We start from the raw sequence: 19,017 nt of genomic DNA on the forward strand, positions 1-19,017 counted from the left end.
ATAGAGCGATCCCTGTCCCTGGTTCTGTGATCATCTGGGTCCACAGTCTGGTGCTGCCTATGGTATGTGCGTGTGTTTATGTGTGTGCCTGTGCTCACAGCCGTATGCAGGAGGCAAGCTGCTGCCCAAAGAACCACGCGTGCACAGCTCTGCCTAGGAGAGATGCCTGGAGTGTTCCTTGCTAGTAAGAGCGTGAACTTGGGAGCCGTGGTTCCAGCCCGGAGGACTTTTCTCCTCACCAAGCAGTCCCTCTGCATGGTACATATTTATCCAGGGTATATAGACCTAAGCCAAATATTAACTAATAATCAAGCTAATGCACTGTAACATGATTGAACAGACCCCTCTGTAAAGACCTGTGTGTGTGTGCTCTTCTTAGCCCTGGGAGCTGGGTGCCCGGAGCAGGAACAAATGTTTTGTTAAAAGGGTAGCAATTGTAACAGGCTATGTGTATGGCTGGATAATCTGGGCCTTATTCAGCAGGAATAATGATATGTCCGCGTAGACCAATCAAGGAGGATAAAAGCTTTATCATAAGTCAAGCATTTCTGCCTCTGTCCTTCTCCAGACATGTGCGTGTGGAGGGGACACTCTTTCTGACCATGTTCTCTAGGATGCATATAATGCCAGTATTAACCGAGCAGCTAAAGTATTTTACAGAATCCCCTGGGGGGCAGTCTGCTGACATCAGGCAACAGCAGAGTGATGCTGGAGTTGGTGTGTTTTCCCTCTTGATTTCACACAGTTGTGTGTATGTTATTCGTTTGAAGCAGGACCCTCCGGAGTTCCCTCTCACTCCCAATAAGTTGCTTTGCAGCACTGGAGACATGACCAAGCAAGGCTGCCACAGTGATCCTGAAATCTTAGCAATATCATAGCTGCTGCTCACTCTGGGGAAGGATGCATGCTTTGCTTCTTTCAGGAGGGATGAGATCTGGTAGGCGCAGAACATAGATGCTATGAAATGTTTGAGGGAAAGGAAGCAGATGTCAGACCCCGGTCTTCCCTGCTGGGGGCGGGGGGCGGTGGGGACTGGGTCCAAAGGGCTTCACAGCTGGGCAGCAGCCATGGAGAAGACAGAATCATCCTTGACTCTTTCTTCTCCCTCCTCTCCAAAAATGGGGCTGGCTTTGTCTCCCAGAATGGAGTGATGTACACTGCAGTGTGGGCACCAGGAAGGAGGAGAGGAAGGAAGGACTGGGGAGGGTGCTCTACCAGCACTGGGCCAGGCTCAAGGATGGGGGCAGATCATCCTCTGGGCGTTCCCTTCTGGCCCTACTGACAGGTTGTTTACTGAGCAAGGCCAGAGGGCACAGAACATCCCTGCGTCATCAACTCCTTCTGATCGCCTTTCCCAAGGCACAGGCTGGCCACCGGGGAGCACCACATAAGAGATCCCTTCTGAGACGGTGCTCCAGAATCCCTCCCTAGCTCACAAACAAGAGGTAATCTGGAGGGACTTGAGACAGCTGCGTGGGCACTTTCTGCTGACGGGGATGCTTAGTGTCGAGGTTTCCTGGTTAGTGTTTTGTTTTCCCCACTGTGCAGTGTATTTTTGGCGATTCAACTCTTTCTCTTAAATAAGAAGAGCTTGTATCCGTTTTACAGTGGCATCCTTTTCCAATGGGCCGAGAGCATTTCAGGGAGCTCATCTAATTAAGCCTCGCACAGCTGATTGTCTCACTTATCTTTGATGACCCTAAGAAGTGGAGCTTTCCTTCTTGTAAAAGCAAGGGCCGAGAACCTTGGAAGGATGAACTACTTTACTTGGGGTCCCATGGAATGGGGTCTGGGGCTCAGCCCTCCTGGACCAACCCCAGACTCCCCTGACTTCTCCTAAGGAATGGTTTCATCTCGGTAACTGAGATTTCATTCGATTGCTCTGTGCTTCACAGGAATAGGAAGTGGCAAATGACGTAGGGCTTTGCCTCCAGCCCTGACCTAAGCGCTGCGAGGGATAAAAGTCTTAGAAGACCTTGCCTTGGCCCTCAGTGATCTTACAGTCTAGTTAGGAAAAGAGGCTACATCTGGGAAAAAGATTAACGACAATATACATTCTCAACAGCAGTTCAATACAAGAGATTCATGAGGCTGACCTAATTAATCCATGATTGATTTGTACAGATAACGAGAGCTATCAGTATTCCGAGGAAGGAGAATCTGAGTTGTGCCATGGGGGACGGGGTGGGATTTGCTTGGAGAGGAAGAAATGGAGAAAGGATTCCAGCTGACAGAGATGCCAACTGAGGCATAGTTAGAATGCTGGAAATTTCAAGGCTTGCACGTTTCCTTGGGGTTTACCCTGGGTCATTTCTCCCTTGGATCCTGGAAATACCATACACCTGAGTTAATTACTTAAAGCCTCTATTGGCCTAGAGGAAGCTACTCTCAGACATTGGATACCTCATTAGGCGTTGAAAATTACCTAGCCTTCCAACCACCCTCAAGTCTAATCATACATGATGAGAAAAATAATGCTCAAGGTCAGGGACCTTATCAACATTGTATCAAAATTTTCGGTTGAAGATATTGGGGAAGAATCAGGCAAATTTCAAGAAAACATGAGAGAAATCTCCTCATGGTTTAGAAACAGAATCTCCTAAGAGAGAGTCTCGATTTTCCCCCATTTCCGATTTCCCCACCCAGATGTCCCTATTGGGGTTTAGTTGAAACTGGCAAAATGCCAAAGCCCTTAGGCATTTAGCATTGAGCAGAAGATTTTCAATCTTAAGATTCTTGAGCACACCCATGTGCATAACCTCTTGCCTTCCCTCCTCTTTCCCTTTTAATAAAACATATGCTGTAGCCGTCACAAAGGAGGAGGCCACAGAAAGCAGGAGGGTGGGGCACAGAACCGCCCGCAGCTGTACCGGGTGCTGTGCTGCTCAGCCGAGCAGGAGAGGGAACCAGGCAGGCTGCCAGCCTGGGCAGCTTCAAGGAAGGGCCATGGGCTGCAGACTGCCAGGAGATGGCTGTGACCAGTCAGCCACACAGTTTGCTCCAGCAGCGAGCCTTGTCTCCTAGAGTAAAGGTCAAGGCAAACCATAGGTTCTGTGAGAGAACAACCACACTATTCATTGGTCTTCACTTGGCTTGAGACATCTATTCACCCTGCATGTCACTTGTTGCTTGGGTGGCCCCATTCCAAGATGGAGGCAGTTCCTAACAGGCACCGAGAGTAGAATGACCTACCTAAAGTCACACCATAATTGCCCCCAGGTCAAGAGGAAAATCCCCAGAACTTAGTTTGTGGGATCCCTTAGCCCCAAAGGGGCTGTCTGAGGACAGTCCTAAAGGATGTTTACTTTCTGTTTAAAATCTTCCCTTAGGCCTCCCTGTCGCCTTTGTTTTCTGTGTTCAGTGATCAGGCAGCCGGACAGTGGGTCTGATGCCTTTTTCTTTTCTGTTCAAGAAGTATCCATGCCATGTCGGGGGCCAAGGCAGAGGTCCAGGCCCATGGGTGTGTGGGGAATGGTTGTGGGGTTAAAGGCTTTTCTCTTTGGAAGTGAAGAGAAGCCACTCACCTATGCTTCGGACTGGGGTCTGCGGTGGGTAGGGATCATCTGGCCAATGAGAATGCTGGTTGATCTCTTTTGAGATCTTTATTCTGCCACGCAGACGGAGATAAACTTGAGTAACGTCATTACAGCATGGAGTCTTCAACACCCAGTTCTATCATCCCTTTTCCTGGAACCCATGTGGAATGCAGATATGTCTGGAATGCAGGGTTGAGCAAGGGAATGGGCAATTTCACACCTCACAAGACTGAGTTCTAATCTGCACTGTGCTCCTCATACAGTAGCCACGGGCCACATGTGGCTCTCGAGCACCTGAAATGCGTGCTGTGAGTATAAAGTGCATACTGAATTTTGAAAACACGGTTTAAAAGAAAGAATGCAAAGTGTCTCATCACTAATTTTTAATATTGATTACCTGCTAAGATGGTAATCTTCTAGATAGCTGGGGTTAAGTAAAATTTATTGAGATTAGGTTCACCCCCATTCTTTGTGCTTCTTCATGTGGCTACGAGAAGAGTTGAGATTGTGTACGTGGCTCACATCGCATTTCTTTTGGACGGTGCTGGGCCAGGGGCTGTAGAGTAGTGTCAGGTAATGTAGACAAAGGACAGAGGCATGAGATAAGAGGAGCCAGAGACATGAAGAGAAAGAACGTGGAGGGAGCGATGCCAAGCAGCCCAGAGGGCCTCAGGGTGTGTATTTCTGAAATCGAGAGTCGAGGAGGACACACGGGGCTTCCTTTGATTTACATTTGAGGGGCACCTCATCGACTATGATTCAGCCCACCCAAAGCATTTACAGAGCACTGCAGCCCTCATTTGACATTCAAACAACTCACAGATGACAGACCTGGTCATTTTATCCTAATGTTTTTGAGTTTCAGCCTGACAGTGGAAATAACCACAGAGATTATCTTGAGGGTTTCACCCCAAAGTGTGAGGACACAGCAGCTGGGACCAGCTAGGCGTGTTTGCTTTTCATATCTCCGTCTTTCTTCTCATCTCTACCACGTTATCATCTTTCCTTGGGAGAATTTTCCTTCAAACCAGATATGTTGCTCGTGTGGTAGGGAGAGAGAAGGGTCACTGCTATGTGTTCAGTATTCTTTTGTGGACCTATCAGTAAGAAGACTGAGGGGGAAGGCATCATGATTGAATTTTGTTTAATAATTACAGATTTAAACGTTATAATTCACTCATTGTTATCATTGTTCTTTTTTAACATTTTTTTTTTTTTATTTTTGAGAGACAGCACAAGTGGGAGAGGGACAGAGAGAGAGGGAGACACAGAATCCCAAGCAGGCTCCAGGCTCCAAGCTGTCAGCACAGAGCCCGACACGGGGCTCGAACCCACGAACTGTGAGATCATGACCCGAGCTGAAGTCGGATGCTCAACCGACTGAGCCACCCGGGCGCCCTTCGTTGTTATTGTTTTATTATTTATTAATTTTTTTTTAATTTTTTTTTTTAACATTTATTTATTTTTGAGACCGAGAGAGAGAGAGCATGAACAGGGGAGGGGCAGAGAGAGAGGGAGACACAGAATCTGAAACAGGCTCCAGGCTCTGAGCTGTCAGCACAGAGCCCGATGCGGGGCTCGAACTCACAGACCGTGAGATCATGACCTGAGCCGAAGTCAGACGCTTAACCGACCAAGCCACCCAGGCGCCCCTATTATTTTATTATTTTTAATTGCAGTGTGGTTTGGCGACAACTCGAACTCCACAAATTGCTCAGCATTTTATAGTTTACAAAGTGTTTTCCAAGCTTTCTCTCACCCGATTCTCTGATTTTCCTTTCAAAGTTTTCCACGATCTGTCCCCAAACTACCTTTATTAATTTATTTTCTAATCCTTCTCTTGTACGCGTTCATTCAGTCTTGCTTAGTCAAACTGGTCTACTAACTGTTCTTCATGGTTAACCATGTAAAGTAGGGCTTATTACCTCTCCGAGCCTCCGTTTCATCATCTAGAAAATAAAAAGGAATAATGCTGCATCTCTCAAAGTGTTGTTCTAAATGTTAGACAGGACAAATTACATAAGGTTCCAAACACAGTTCCAGGAACATGGTTGATGCTCAACACATGTCAACCTCCTTTCCTACCAAAGGTCTTCGCTTTGATATTGCCAAGATTAAAATGTCCAAAGGTGAACTCACTATGTACAAATTTCACACATAAAATGAGTCCCCTCTCTGAATTCCCTGCTTTGGCTAAAGGCTCACCCAAACCCCCAGAGGCACAATTAAGAAATACAGGTTGTCCTGGGTTCCACTTCCTCTCACAAAGCCACCCACATCCAATCAATCCCAGAGGCCTGACAAGGTCTACCTCCTACTGGTTTCTCAAAGCCACCCTTCCTTCCACCCTCACCCCCCCCCCCCCACTCTTTTGTCAGGCTCTCATTCCTTCTCATTTGGAGTTTCCCAATGCTCTGTCTCCCTGTTTCGTCTCTAAAAGCCTAGCCAGTCCAGTCTCCTCCCTGCAGCTAGGGCAAACTTTCAAGATGGTAAACTTGAGTACGCTTCTCCCTAATTGTAATCCTCCACTGCAGTCAGGGTAAGACCCTAATGTCTTCACATGACAAACAGGAGATACTTCACAAGCCGGCCTAGCAGTCTCCCCATGCCTCTGTCCACGCCCCGCTTAGCACTCCAGCTGCCGGAAACGACCGACAGGACCGTTAGGTGTACCTGTGGTTCTCCTGCAGGACCATCCCCTGACCTGTCCTGCTTCTCCAGGGTTTCAGACCTTCAAGACTCTGTCAAGATGATCTCTTCTGTGAACACCTCCATGAGATTCTGAGAAAGAATGAATTCCCTCCTCTTCTGTACTTGTACACATTTCACTCAGACTGTCTTTTTGTGCTGTACCCACCGCACTATCATGAGTTGTTTATGTGGCCATCTCCTGCACTTAAAGGTACGGTTGGGATTGGCTTTCAAAGACGTATTTCTCAGAAAATATTTATTTAGTATATTATTAGGTATATGTGCCACGTATTCTTCTTAGGCACTGGGGATTCCACAGAGAACAACAGACAAAATCTCTGCCAGCAAGTTGCTCACCTTCCAGGGGGAAGATAGGGTAAGAATCGTAATAATGATTATTATTAAGATTGCTGATAATAGCTAACAGTTGAATAGCACTTATGTGTCAGGCATTGCTGAAAGCTTGACATACATTAACTCGTTTACTTCACCTAAGGATCCTATAATTCTCATTTTGATAAGTCCTACATTCCCATTTCATAGATGATGAGTTGGAGGCCCAGCGAGGTTAAACAATTCGTCCAAGGTCACACAGTTAGTAAAGGGGGTATTTCGTGTTCTAACCCAGTTTCGATTCTGAACCTATATTGTTTCTTACTGTGGTATCCAGAAAAAATAGACATATAAACAAATAAATGAGATCATTTCATGTGTTGGTAATGAAGATTATTAAAATGGAGTATTATAAGAGAGTGAGTGAGGTGGTGGTCAGGGAGGGTCTCTTCAAGGAGGGAACATTTTTTATTATTTTTTTAATGTTTATTTTTGAGAGAGAGAGAGAGGGAGACAGAGCATGAGTGGGGGAGGGGCAGACAGAGAGGGGGACACAGAATCCCAAGCAGGCTCCGAGCTGTCAGCACAGAGCCCGACATGGGGCTCGAACTCACAAACCACGAGATCATGAACTGAGCCGAAGTCGGATGTTCAACCAACTGAGCCACCCAGAGCCCCAAGGAGGGAACACATTTAAATTGAAACCTGATTGTCAATTGAGGAAGGTAGAAATCCCAGGGTAGGGAAGGATCAGGAGAAAAGAAGTTGTATGCTGTTTGTAATCCAGGCTCTAGCTGCTGTGATGTCCACTGCTGGTGGTAGGCACTCAGTTCTGAGTGGTCTTGGGGAGTGACAAATTGTCCAACTGTTCCCCAAACCTCTGCCATCAGTCCACCTGTCCCTTCTGTTCTTTTGGTTTAAAACATATCTCACAAGGCGTCTGGTTTGCTGCTCCCCAGAAAGGTAGAAGGTGCAGGGACACACACACACACACACGCATCCCCGCTCTGCTGAACCACTTTATTTCACTTCTCTCCTGTGAATGACGTATCACTCAGAACCTTAGTGAAGTGACAGGCACAGGCACAGCGAAAAGGCTGGAGACAACCCAGAGGCATGAGCAAAAGGGGAAAAGAAAATTATTTTTTAACAAGACGAGAAGTGACTTGGACTGGCGGGAGAAAAGGGAATTGGATCAGGGAGGGGCGTGCAGGGTGGGGGGTGCTCTGTTTCCTCACCTGGGTGGTAGTTTGTGTTACAGTTTTTCATATGTGTTTTATGTATATCCACATGTATATGTATACACACATATATACACAAACACACATATATATTTATATACAACACACTACATATATATACATATATATCTTCTCTATGAATATTTCTCATAATAAGGCTAAAAAAAATTGGTGGGACAAGTTCATACCTATTTAATGTACATCCAAAGCCTACTTTATGACAAACATTGTACCAGGCTTGTTTTTACTTATATTGTTGTATTTAATTTTTTAAATTTATTTATTTTGAGAGAGCGAGTGGGGGAAGGGCAGAGAGAGAGGGAGAGAGAGAGAATCCCAAGCAGGCTCCTCACTGACAGTGCAGAGCCTGATGCGGGGCTTGAACTCACAAACCTGAGCAGAAACCAAGAGACGCTTAGCTGACCGAGCCACCCAGGTGTCCCTAATTTTTATTACCGCCTTTATGAAGTAAATATCATTCCTGTTTACAGACTGAAAAATAAGGAGGACAAAGAACAGAGGAGTTGCCATTGAGACCCAGGGCTCTCGCCCCCTGCACCATGCCCTCTACCTTTTGCACAGGAAAACTCCAAGGGTCAGCAAGGTGGGGAGGAAAGGCCCCTGATTTCTGGGTCAGGCAAACTTGGGCTTCAGTGTAATCTTGGCCACTCACTAGCTGTTTGAGCTCAGATACATTTCATAACCCCTCTGAGCTTCAGTATCCCCATCTAGTGCAGTGGAGACAGTAACCCCTTATCTGCACAAGTATCGTGATGATTGAAGAGGATTGAAAAATATCAGCAAAGTGTCTGCTACACAATGGGCACTCAAAAAATGGCAGCTACTGTGTTCGTGTCCTGAAGTATTAAAGCTCATCAGACATTGACTTTCGTGGAGAGCAATGATGGCATTTAGCTGCGGTCAGTGGGAGTCAGGTAGTATATGCTGTTAGATGCCAGTGAGTCAGGAACTTCCGGGCAATAGTACTGTATGCCAGGCAGCATGCTAAGTGCTTTCCAGGCATTGTCTCATTTAATCATCCTACACCCCTCTGAGAAGAGTTGTTTTCTTCTGTTTGTAGATGAGGACATTAAAGTTCAGAGAGATTAAAGAGCTAATCCAAGGTCACACCACTTGGAAGTGGCAGAGCCTAGTTTTGAACCCAGGTCTGTCAGGTCCCAGAGCTCATGCTCTTCCACATTGGGCTTTGCAAAGTGATCACGGTCTTAGGTCATGTCCAGGGGAAAGGGCACATTTGTGGTCAAGGTAAGGGTATCTGTTCCAAGGTCTGGGCTAAATCAGTCAGGAGTGGACTGGAAGCACTGTTAAACCCTTAGGGGATTTGTGGGGCAAGCCAAGAGAGTTACTACACGTTCAAAAATGCTGTTAAGTTTCAAGTGCAATGCCTTACACATCGGGGGTATTTTGTATGTGCGGGCTGAATATTTCAAGTACCTGTGTTTCTGAATACAGGTGTCGTTCCATTTTCAAAAGAGCAGGCAATTTTAAAACAAATAAAATGAATCGAGTCCCTAGGCTTGGAGGAAAAGTTTTCCCTGAATTATGCAAGGACATATTAGCAGTGGTTTTTAACCTTTAAAGAAGGAGATGAGTCTAATCAAATAAACCCTTACCCAGAACCCCAATAGATGAAGCAGATAAGAGTAGACTTCCCTGATTGGAGCAGGTCTGGGGACCTGGAGCTCCCCCACCTGTCACCTGTCACTTGTCTTTTCTCATCTGCATGTGGTCCTTGAGGAACATCCTTGGGACCTAAAGTCTGTTCATGGTACGCTGCAAACCACTGCACTACAGAATTCCTTTAAAAAGCAAGACTTGGCGATTCATGTAAAATAATGGGTGACATATTGAAATTGATTTTAAAATAGGAAACTCTCACCAGCCCCCAAACACCTGTGAATTGACTAATGACTGTTGTTCATTCTTGTTCTGGATTGAAGGTGCATGAAATTCGACGCGTAGAAATAAAATGTCTGCTTTGAGTCAGGCACGGTGCTAGTCACGGTATCACTGGCCGTAAGTTCAGTTTAACAAATCCCTACAAAGTAGATATTATTCCCATTTGGCAGATGAGAAAAAATAAGTACAGAGAGGTTAAGTCAATTATCCAAGATCTCACAGCTAGTGAGTTGTGGAGTGGGGCTTCAAACTCAAGTCATAGGATGGATTAGAAAGCCAGAGTATAGCCACGAACCTGAAGCCTCTGCAAGAATGGATCAGGAGTGATACTGCCTCTCTCTGTCAACGTTTTTTTGGTTTTGTTTTGTTTTGTTTTGTCGTCGTTGTTGTTTGGTTTTTTGGTCTTTTGTTTGTGTTTTACTTTTCCAATACTCCTCAGTGGTGAGATTTTACAGAAAAACTCTCTCTGGACCCTCTGACCTCCAATGACTCTGCTTTCTAGTGCACTGAGGTCTCCTGGGACCCAGGCCGAGGTCCTCCCTCACAGCCCCTTGCCCTCCTCATCCCTAACCTCAGGGAGGGACTGGCCATCAGGGTCCATCCAGCCTCAGTTGGCAAGACCTTGGTGATCAGGAGGCAGAGAGCGTCCTGGGCACCAGGCTGCTGGGCTGAGGAAGCGTGGGGGATTCCTGCTCAGCTGAGGTCTGGTAGCCTGGAGATGGGGCTTACTGGGAGAGTGTGGGGTGGGGTTGTGGAAGGAAGTCCTTGGAATACCCTTAGAGGTATGGAAATGCTTAGGCACTCAGTAAGGAATGCGGGGGCGGTGAATTTCTGCCTCCCCCTCACTGGTGTTCAGCCATTTAGCATGTGCTATAAATAAGCCATCAAGCAGGAGCAGGGGAGATGGGTGAGCAGCCTTCCGGCGGGGAATGGGGTCCTGGGGGCTCCCTGCACGCGCCTCTTTCCCTTTCCGCGATCTTTGTCCTTTGGGATTTGAGCCCTGCGGGATAACGGAGCAAGGGCAACATCCTCCCGAAGCCTCGGGGCACTGGAGACCCCTAGAGGCAAAAGGCTGCATTACAAGCCCCCCCCCCCCCCCCCCCCCCGGTTGCAGAGGTGCAGGCAGGGAGACTTGCCGGGAGCCTGCCACGGCTAGTACCTTTCCCAAGACCCGTGCCTGGAAGTGAAAGCCCGTAATCTCCCAAGGGACAACGGCGGGTCCGAGGGCGGTTGTGTGTGGGGTGGGGTGGGGGTGGTAGCAGCAGTACTGGCGACCCTCCCCCTCCCTGCCCCCACCCACTGTCCCTTCCAATGCCAGTGGCTGCTGCTGCCAGCTTCTTAGCCCCTGCAGCAGCCCCGTCAGCCCTCCGGGCAACTCCCCACCGCCTCCATCCAAATGATGTCTTTCCCTGAGGGCCTCCACGCCTCTCAGTAACCTGATCAACTAATTTGTCCTGAAGTATTAATGACTAATAATGATGCAATGTGCTGCCCTCTCAATTAACACTCGAGCACTTCTGAAGACAAATTCACATATTTTAACCCAAGTAGGAGACTTGTGTCTTTTCCCTTTTGAGAGGAATTTGTAGGCCCCTCAGAGGGAGCCATACAGACAGCTGCCTGTTCAGGACCTATGCTGCATTACTCCTAATCTTCGCGATGTTGGGGGCGTTATGCCCAAAGAAGGCCTGCTCTCACCCACAGTCCTTAAAAGCAGGGCTTGGTGCTGGTGATGGGCACACACAGGAGACCCTGTCTCTCCTGCCTCCTCTCCCACAGCTAAGTGGGGACTGAGAGAAACCCGAGGCGGCAGAATCCACAATGACGCCCATGTAGCCTTCATTAGGAGAAGTCTGGAATGCAGGAGTTGCCATAGACGGCCTCCCGATGTCAGTATTACGTCTCTGGGAGTCTGATGGGCTTTCACTCACATCACTCACATGTGAGATGATCTAGGCGTCTAGAGATTCTGGCCCCGGGATGATTCACTTGGGTTCACATGTCTGGCAGGCTCTGCTATGTGTTAGCTATGTACTGTGCCAAGGTAACCACACAAGCCTCAGTTCCCACATCTGTAAAATGGATGCAGTAAAACTCGTGTCACAGGATTATTTTGAGTCTGAAATGAAATGATGGAGAATTAGCACTTCCTGTAATGTTCGGTGCATGCAGAGTACTCAGTAAATGACAGCTCTTTTTCCTAACCATCTTGTTTTTGTTTTTACCATTTTTGCCCTATCCCAAACTTTCAGTGCAGGGCAGCATACAAAGGTCCTATTTATTAGTTAAAAGCAGGTGAAGCAGTGCAGCCTCCTAGGTGTGGTCAGTTTGGTAATGAACTAGATTTCTTTCCAGGTGACAGCACTGCATGGAGTTTTTGGGTTTGTCTTGGTCTTTTTTTTTTTTTTTTTTTTTTTTTTTGCCTCTGCTTGGTTTCTTTAAATGTATCTCACAAATGCAGTGAGCAAAATGGATTTGGCAGTGACTTAAAAAGACTTAATGCATTTTGAAAAGAAAAAAGGCACAACAAAAACTGGTTTGTTTCTGTGATATATGGTTCATGTGATATGACAAAAATCCATTTTTATGCTTAGGAAAATTGGCTAATTTTAAAACAGTTGACACATGCCGTATGCATATAGAGTAATGATAGATTTTGCTCAGGCAAACAACCAAAGAACACAGGGCCGGTGATATCTCTGTTAGGGCTTTAGTCGGTTAAATCCCTATTTGGTGGCAGACCCGTTCCACACAGGAGAGGAGAGTGAAATGACAAATGGACTCCTTGTGGCCTCAGGTGCTAGAGTCAGATATTTTATCATAAAGATACCAACCGCCAAGCTTGGAACACACACTGTGTTTTCATGAAGCGAGCAAGAGCAGACAGACTTAGGAACCTACCTGAAGAGCAAGCTGTATGTGCAAGAAGGTGAACAGTTTTTAAAGATATTGTCTGGACAAAACAGGGAGAATAGTGCAAGGGACACTGAATTGTTCAGCCACCCTGATCTGGTGAAATTTGCCTGGTCATTTCTCCTGCTGGACCCACGGATGCTTTTCGGACTCCTGATAGCAGCCTTTAGCATCCTCTGGTCACACTAAAAGGGGACGCCCACATATTCCCCGTTACTACCATTTAGGACAACGAGATTACATATGAAAATACGATACTACAGAAGTTGCGTGTGAACTAGAAAGTGATCATGAAAAGTTTAAGATGGAGACAAGCTCTCTATTAGCTTGATGTCCCTCCTGTAGATTCCTCCACTTTTGGCTCCTAGTGTAGGTCAGCCAGGGACCCATCTCCATCACAGGCTAATGACATGCTTTCTATTTGACTCAAAAAAAGCCTTTGGCTTTTTGTTTTTATTTTATTTTATTTTATTTTATTTTATTTTATTTTATTTCATTTCATTTCATTTTATTATTTATTTCAAGGCAATATTTAATTAGTGACTGCAGAGGAAAAAAGCTGAACAGCTTAGAGAAGGTTTATGGTTCAGGTCTGCAACTCTCAGCAATTTGACATTCTAATCCTGTTATTTCTCACCTTAAACTGAACAGAGTCAGCAGGGTTGGTTTTTTTTTTTTTTTCCTCTTCCCATAATTCATCTAGCTATTAGGTTCCCCTCCCCTACTTCCTACGCTCCTCCTTTGCTTTATCTGACTTCTTTGTCCTGTTTTTTACTGCATTTCTTTCTGGATATCAAAACCAAAACAAACAAAAAACCCAAAACAGTATCTTGGTGGTTGATTGGTGACTGAATCACTTAGAAGAGAAATTAATTCTTCTACTCCCTACTTTGATTCCCAGAATGAGCCCCCTGTATCCCACGTGAACTTGACCACTCAGGTGACTGCAGCTGAGAAACTGAGCAGTGTCCCTGGTTCTCTTCTTAGGTGTAGACTGTAAACATTTTGTAGCCAGGATCTGAGCCTTCTATCTAGCACAGGGAAAAATTTTTAATGTTTATTCAATTAAACAACCTCACCATCTACCCCCACAGCATCCACTTTTCATTAAATAAAATACAGGCTTCTGGGAGGTTAACAAGTATCCTTCCTGTTGCGAAAAATTTCGTATTCAGGATTTCAAATGTATAGAATTCCAAAATCAGGAAAGTGTTTTCTTTAATGCGGTGGTTCTCAAAATTTAATGTGCACCTGGGGAGCTTGTTAAAATGCAGAATCTTCAGTTCCTCCTTCGGAGAGTCTGATTCTATAGGTCTTGTATAAAATTCAGAAGACTGTGTTTTAATAAGCAGATGATCTAAAGACCACCCTTTGAGAAACACCATTTTAAGGCAAACCGAATAAAATGTCACCCAGTTCAGTTTGGCCGAACATTAGTGTCCCTTAAGCAGTTAATGGGTGTCATGAAGGAAATAAGGTCTGTGCTTGGAAGAGGTGGGGTCATGGTTGTCTTCTTCCCACCTGCCCTCTCCTATACCACTGGAGGTTTATAATTCACTTAGCAGGCTAGAGGTTCTGAAATGTTTTGCGATAAAGAAACATACACTTTCACTTTATTTAGACAAATATTTCCAATATGTCTTGACCTTGACATTTTTAATCATTTAACTTTATGGCGAAAAACCTATGCAGTTTGGGCGAATTCCATACGGAAACCATTGTCATGGGGGGATGGGCAGCATCTACTGGACAAGGGAGATACAGCCGCCCGGCTCCACTATTATCAGATTTCCCAAGGAGAGAATGCGTAACATTCGTGTGGCACCATGTTAGTGGGGGAACCACTGACCGTGGGAAGATCTTATCGTCCGGAGAAGTGTTGGTTATAATAGCCGTCATTGGTTAAGCATTTAATATTCACCAGGTACTGTTCTGCATTTTTGAATATGTATTACCTTATTTACTTCTCAAAATAACCCTATGAGCCAGACACTTTATCCCCATTTCACTGAGGATGAAACTGAGACACTGAGAGGCTACTATTTGCTTAAGATCACAGAGTTTGAAAATAGTTGACTAGGATCTGAACCCAGGCAGTGAGCCTCAAGAGCCTGTCCTGTTATCTGCTCTATCAGACAGCCTCTCCTGCAGTATCGAAGGTTCTGGGAATTTCTGCCAGGGAGGAATGACAGCTCCAGCTACCTCTCAGTGCCTCAGGATTCTCTTCCTGCGTGAGGGCCTGGGATCATTGCCCCTTATTCATCAGAGAATTTATTATAATGACCGCTTGAACCTCTGAAAGATTTTGCTGTACTTAAACACAAAATATGCTTAGCAAAACAACCTGACAAGGATGATTCATGGAGAGCAATTAGGTGCAGAATCCTGTGCCTACCAAATAACGGACTGGGCTGAAGATCTGGCCATCCTGCTGACACCTTCATACGAAATGCAATCGCCTGGTCCTTGTCAGGCTAACCTGGTCTCAACCCCTTCATGTACCTGACCATTGAAGGAGTCCCTGAAGGGGCAAGCTGGGCTGGGTGACACAGTTCCAATTTACTTCACCTCTTTGGCCCTCAGCTTCCTAGTCTTAATTCAAAAAGAGGGGGGAGACTAATGAGACCTGCATTGTGGCAAGGCATAAATCGGTATGTAAGTACATATATGTGTACGTATGTAGGACGAGTAGAGCTTTCCTGTCAGTTCCTTCAAAGGTGTTAATGAGGAGATAACAGGAGGTCAAAGTCATGATCCTGGGGAGTGAGAGGGAATTGAGAAAGAAACATCTTGGCTCCCAGATCCTGGATCTCTTCCAAAATGCAGGTGGGATGTGGGTCACTGGAACTTACAATCCAGCCAGGAGCTTTTGGTTACTTTAATTTCCTTCTTTGTAAAAATGTGAATAATACTAGTTATAGACATATCCCACTGGGGAACTTGGATTCTCCTTTATTAATGAAAGCTGGAGAAGTGTCACAGGATAACGGCGGAGAATTTCCCAACCCGATTTCCAAAGAACTAACACTTGCCAAGCATCCTTTTAGACATTCTACAAATTGTAGACTATTCAGTTGCCCCCTTTAAGATCAGGAAGCTGAAATTTAGGCAGGTTTGTTATCAAGAGTCACATACTCAACCGACTGAGCCACCCAGGCTTTTTGTGCATCCAGGCTGCTGACCTGCCATCAGGCACCAGCCCCAGGAGCCCATCAAAAGAGCTGGTCTTCCAAGGTCTCTCCTTCTGAACTTATTCCTATGGATCCTGAAGCCCCTTGGCAGTTAATGAGCTTAGTGGAAAATCCCTCCCTCCCAAACTGAGCACATACACTCACCAAAATAAGTCTTCTCAAAATAATTTTCCTTTGGATCAGGTCTCAGACATGCCGAACACAGGATCAGGACCAGAGCAGGGACTGAGCATTTCAATCCTGCGGGCTTCACGTGAAGCCTGGATAATCAACCGTGAGGAGCAGGAGGAGGAGGAGGACGAGGAGTGTGGGGGTTAGTTTAACTAAAGCAGACCTTGTGAGGGCTTTTCTAAGCACTCCCATGTGGAGAGCCCCACTCTTCTCAGAGGAATACAAATTCTATTCCTTTTATTTGATCATATAGCAAGTGCTTAAGATCACAAACTCTGGGAAGGCTGGCTGCAGATTTATCATTATTGGTTGAAGCTGAGTGGCTGTGGGGGTACAGAGGGGTTCATAACATGATTCTTTCCACTTTTGTATACGTTTGGGAAAGTTCCATAATTAAAAGAATAAGATAAATCATGAATTTGGAGAGAGAGAGAGGGAAGGAGGGAGAGGGAGAGACTTGAACAGAAATTCCACACAAACACTTTCTTGCTGCGTTATCTGGGACCAATGATTTACATTTTCTGAGCCTTTGTTTTCTTACCAATACAATGGAGATAATATCTGTCTAAAAGGATTATTGTTGAAAAATAAATGAAATAGTGGAATAATGAACTTAGCACAGCGACAGGCCCATAAAAATTGCTCGATGAATAACTATCTTTGTGGCTGTATTATTTTTTATCTTTGTTGTTAGTATCATTTTGTGAGTTCCTTACAGCAGCTACTGTACCTTCTTGAGGTTCGTATTCATCCTATCTAGTTCAATTCCAAGCTCATATAACAAGAGCAACGAATATTTATTGAGCTTCTCCAAGGCGCCAGGCATTTTCTAGGAGCCAGAGATAGAGCAGTGAACAAAATAGACAGAAAATAATATCCCAGCCCTTATGGAGCTTATATTTTTGTGGGAGGAGACGAAATAAGCAAGAGTCATTATGAATAAGTGAGTGGTATTTTTTGCTAGAAGATAGTAAGTGCTATGAGAAAAAATAAATAGAGCAGGGGAGATTGGAACAGTCGAGGAGGGTTGCACAATTACATGGGATAGTTAGGGCAAGACCCAATGACAAGGTAACATTTGCGCAAAGTCCACAAGAAGGTGGGAAAGTGGTTATGTGGTTATCGGGAGAATTTTCCCCACAGTGGGAAATTAATATATTTTGTTTAATAGCTCCTTGAGACCTATTTAACTCTTTTTTGAAAATATTTATTTATTTATGTTTGAGAGAGATTGAGAGAGCACGAATGGGGCAGGAACAGAGAGAGGGGGAGAGAATCCCAAGCAGGCTCTGTGCTATGTCAGCACAGAGCCCAACAGGGGGCTCGAACTCATGAACCACGAGATCATGACCTGAGCCGAAATCAAGAGTCAGATGCTCAACTGACGGAGCCACCCAGGTGCACTGAAACCTATTTAACTGTTATATCACCTCTTAACTTCCACGCTATGCATGCTTTATCCCATGGTAGGCTCCCTAAGAGCTTAGAGAATGTACCATAGTTTACATTTATGCTTAATCCCAGAGCTCTATAGGTTAAGAACTCAGTAATTGTTTATGGAAAATAAACTCACACCTATCTTTGCTGAGAGTTCTTTTTTGTAAAAGCAGAAACTGCAGTGTATACGTTTGCAATAAAACTCACCCTCTTTACACGTACCTTTATAAGACGTCCTCTTCTAAGTTTTATTGATGTGATGCTTTCAATTAAGCTAACTCAGGACACAGCACCAATTAATTATAGGGAAATCTGTAGCTCGGAAGAATTTGGGGGAGGTGAAAAAGGCGGACACAGGACACAGGACAGACACAACTGATGTCTTTAGTGCAGTCCTAGCTGGGACAAAACGTTTTAAGAGTCTTAATGCAAATTAAGAATTGCAGTTATACATTATGTGACCTTAATTGAAAGCAATAGGCCCCAGTTAGATTTGATTCCACAAATCCAAACAAATGACCAAAGGCTGCTATTAAGGAAGCTGAAACAAAGGTACCTGAAAAAAGTAATTTTCTTATGATGTAGTCAGCAAGATTTTCTGCCATGGAGTTCTCTCACAAGGTCCATTTGGTAATCATGTTCTTTAGTAACCACACCTCCCAGAACAGGATCCAAGACTGCTCCGCCTCTGGTCAAGCACCTGTCCACAGTGAATGGTATTGAGAGATGGCAGAATGATTCATTTGGTTGCTCCTGATGTCTTCCAGAGCAGAACCACAGCCAACAATGGTAAATTACCTTCTGGATGGTAAATTACCTGCAGGCTTGTTGAAGATCCAACAGACAAAGACACTGATCTCTCCTCCTTAACATAGACCTGCCCTGTCTGGTGCTGAAGAATCTGGACTTTTTTTCTTCAAGTAACTTTATCAATATAAATGCTTCTCAAATTGGGACCTACACAGCACAGATCATTATTTTCAACAGAGGCCTCTACATTGTGATGTTTTGTCCTCATAGAGCCTGACGGAGTAACAATACATTGTGTAACTGCCAATCTCCAGAGAGACCCTCACAAAAGCAGGTTGTCTGTCTCCTGTCTCCTAAGGCAATCTCATGAATAAACCATCTTAATGTTAAGTCATGTGCATAAATAACTTAAGCCAGGCTTGTGAGAGAAAACAAAAAGAGAGTATGTGGGACACTGATCACTCACCATCAGTGTTCCCTCAGCCAAGATTCGGGAGGGTTCCTTGAAGCTTGGTAACAGGTGGTTTACCCATAAGTTTCAACTGAACAGAAATTCCATTCCATTTTAATGTCCCCTTTCTGGAACTCAGCTGACAATGAATAGGACTGATACAATTCTAAGCTTCCTCAGAATGTTCCCATCTTCTCCTCTGTGAGGCTGACTCCAAGCTAGAATGACTAGGGAAAGTTTCCTTTGGACATGAATATGGATCTTTGACTGCTTGGCAGGTGGGGGAACAAGTCACGGGTCTTTTGAATCCATCCATTGAAAGACTACAGAAACACCATGGAGAGGAGTTTACTTCTCTCATTTCTGATTGTATCTCCTCACTC

At 45.1% G+C, this 19,017-nt stretch overlaps 1 protein-coding gene and 1 long non-coding RNA gene across 5 annotated transcripts in view; one reads left to right on the top strand and one right to left on the bottom strand.

Annotated features, from left to right (window-relative positions):
* BRINP2 (BMP/retinoic acid inducible neural specific 2) overlaps positions 1–19,017 on the top strand; it is a 127,476-nt gene that overhangs the window by 7,624 nt on the left and 100,835 nt on the right. The gene's annotated exons all lie outside the window — the stretch shown is intronic.
* LOC132686085 (uncharacterized) lies at positions 11,237–18,800 on the bottom strand. 3 transcript variants are annotated; one of them, XR_009613438.1, is made up of 4 exons: positions 18,650–18,800; positions 18,251–18,390; positions 17,990–18,133; positions 11,237–11,840 (listed from the first exon to the last, which is right to left on the bottom strand). It is a non-coding gene; the product is annotated as an uncharacterized LOC132686085 (long non-coding RNA). The 3 variants fall into 3 exon arrangements; XR_009613439.1 differs by lacking the exon at positions 18,251–18,390; XR_009613437.1 differs by lacking the exon at positions 18,650–18,800 and having other exon boundaries at positions 18,251–18,641.

The sequence above is a fragment of the Panthera onca genome, chromosome F1, assembly GCF_046562875.1.
Source record: "Panthera onca isolate mPanOnc1 chromosome F1, mPanOnc1 haplotype 2, whole genome shotgun sequence".
Lineage (NCBI taxonomy): Eukaryota > Metazoa > Chordata > Mammalia > Carnivora > Felidae > Panthera > Panthera onca.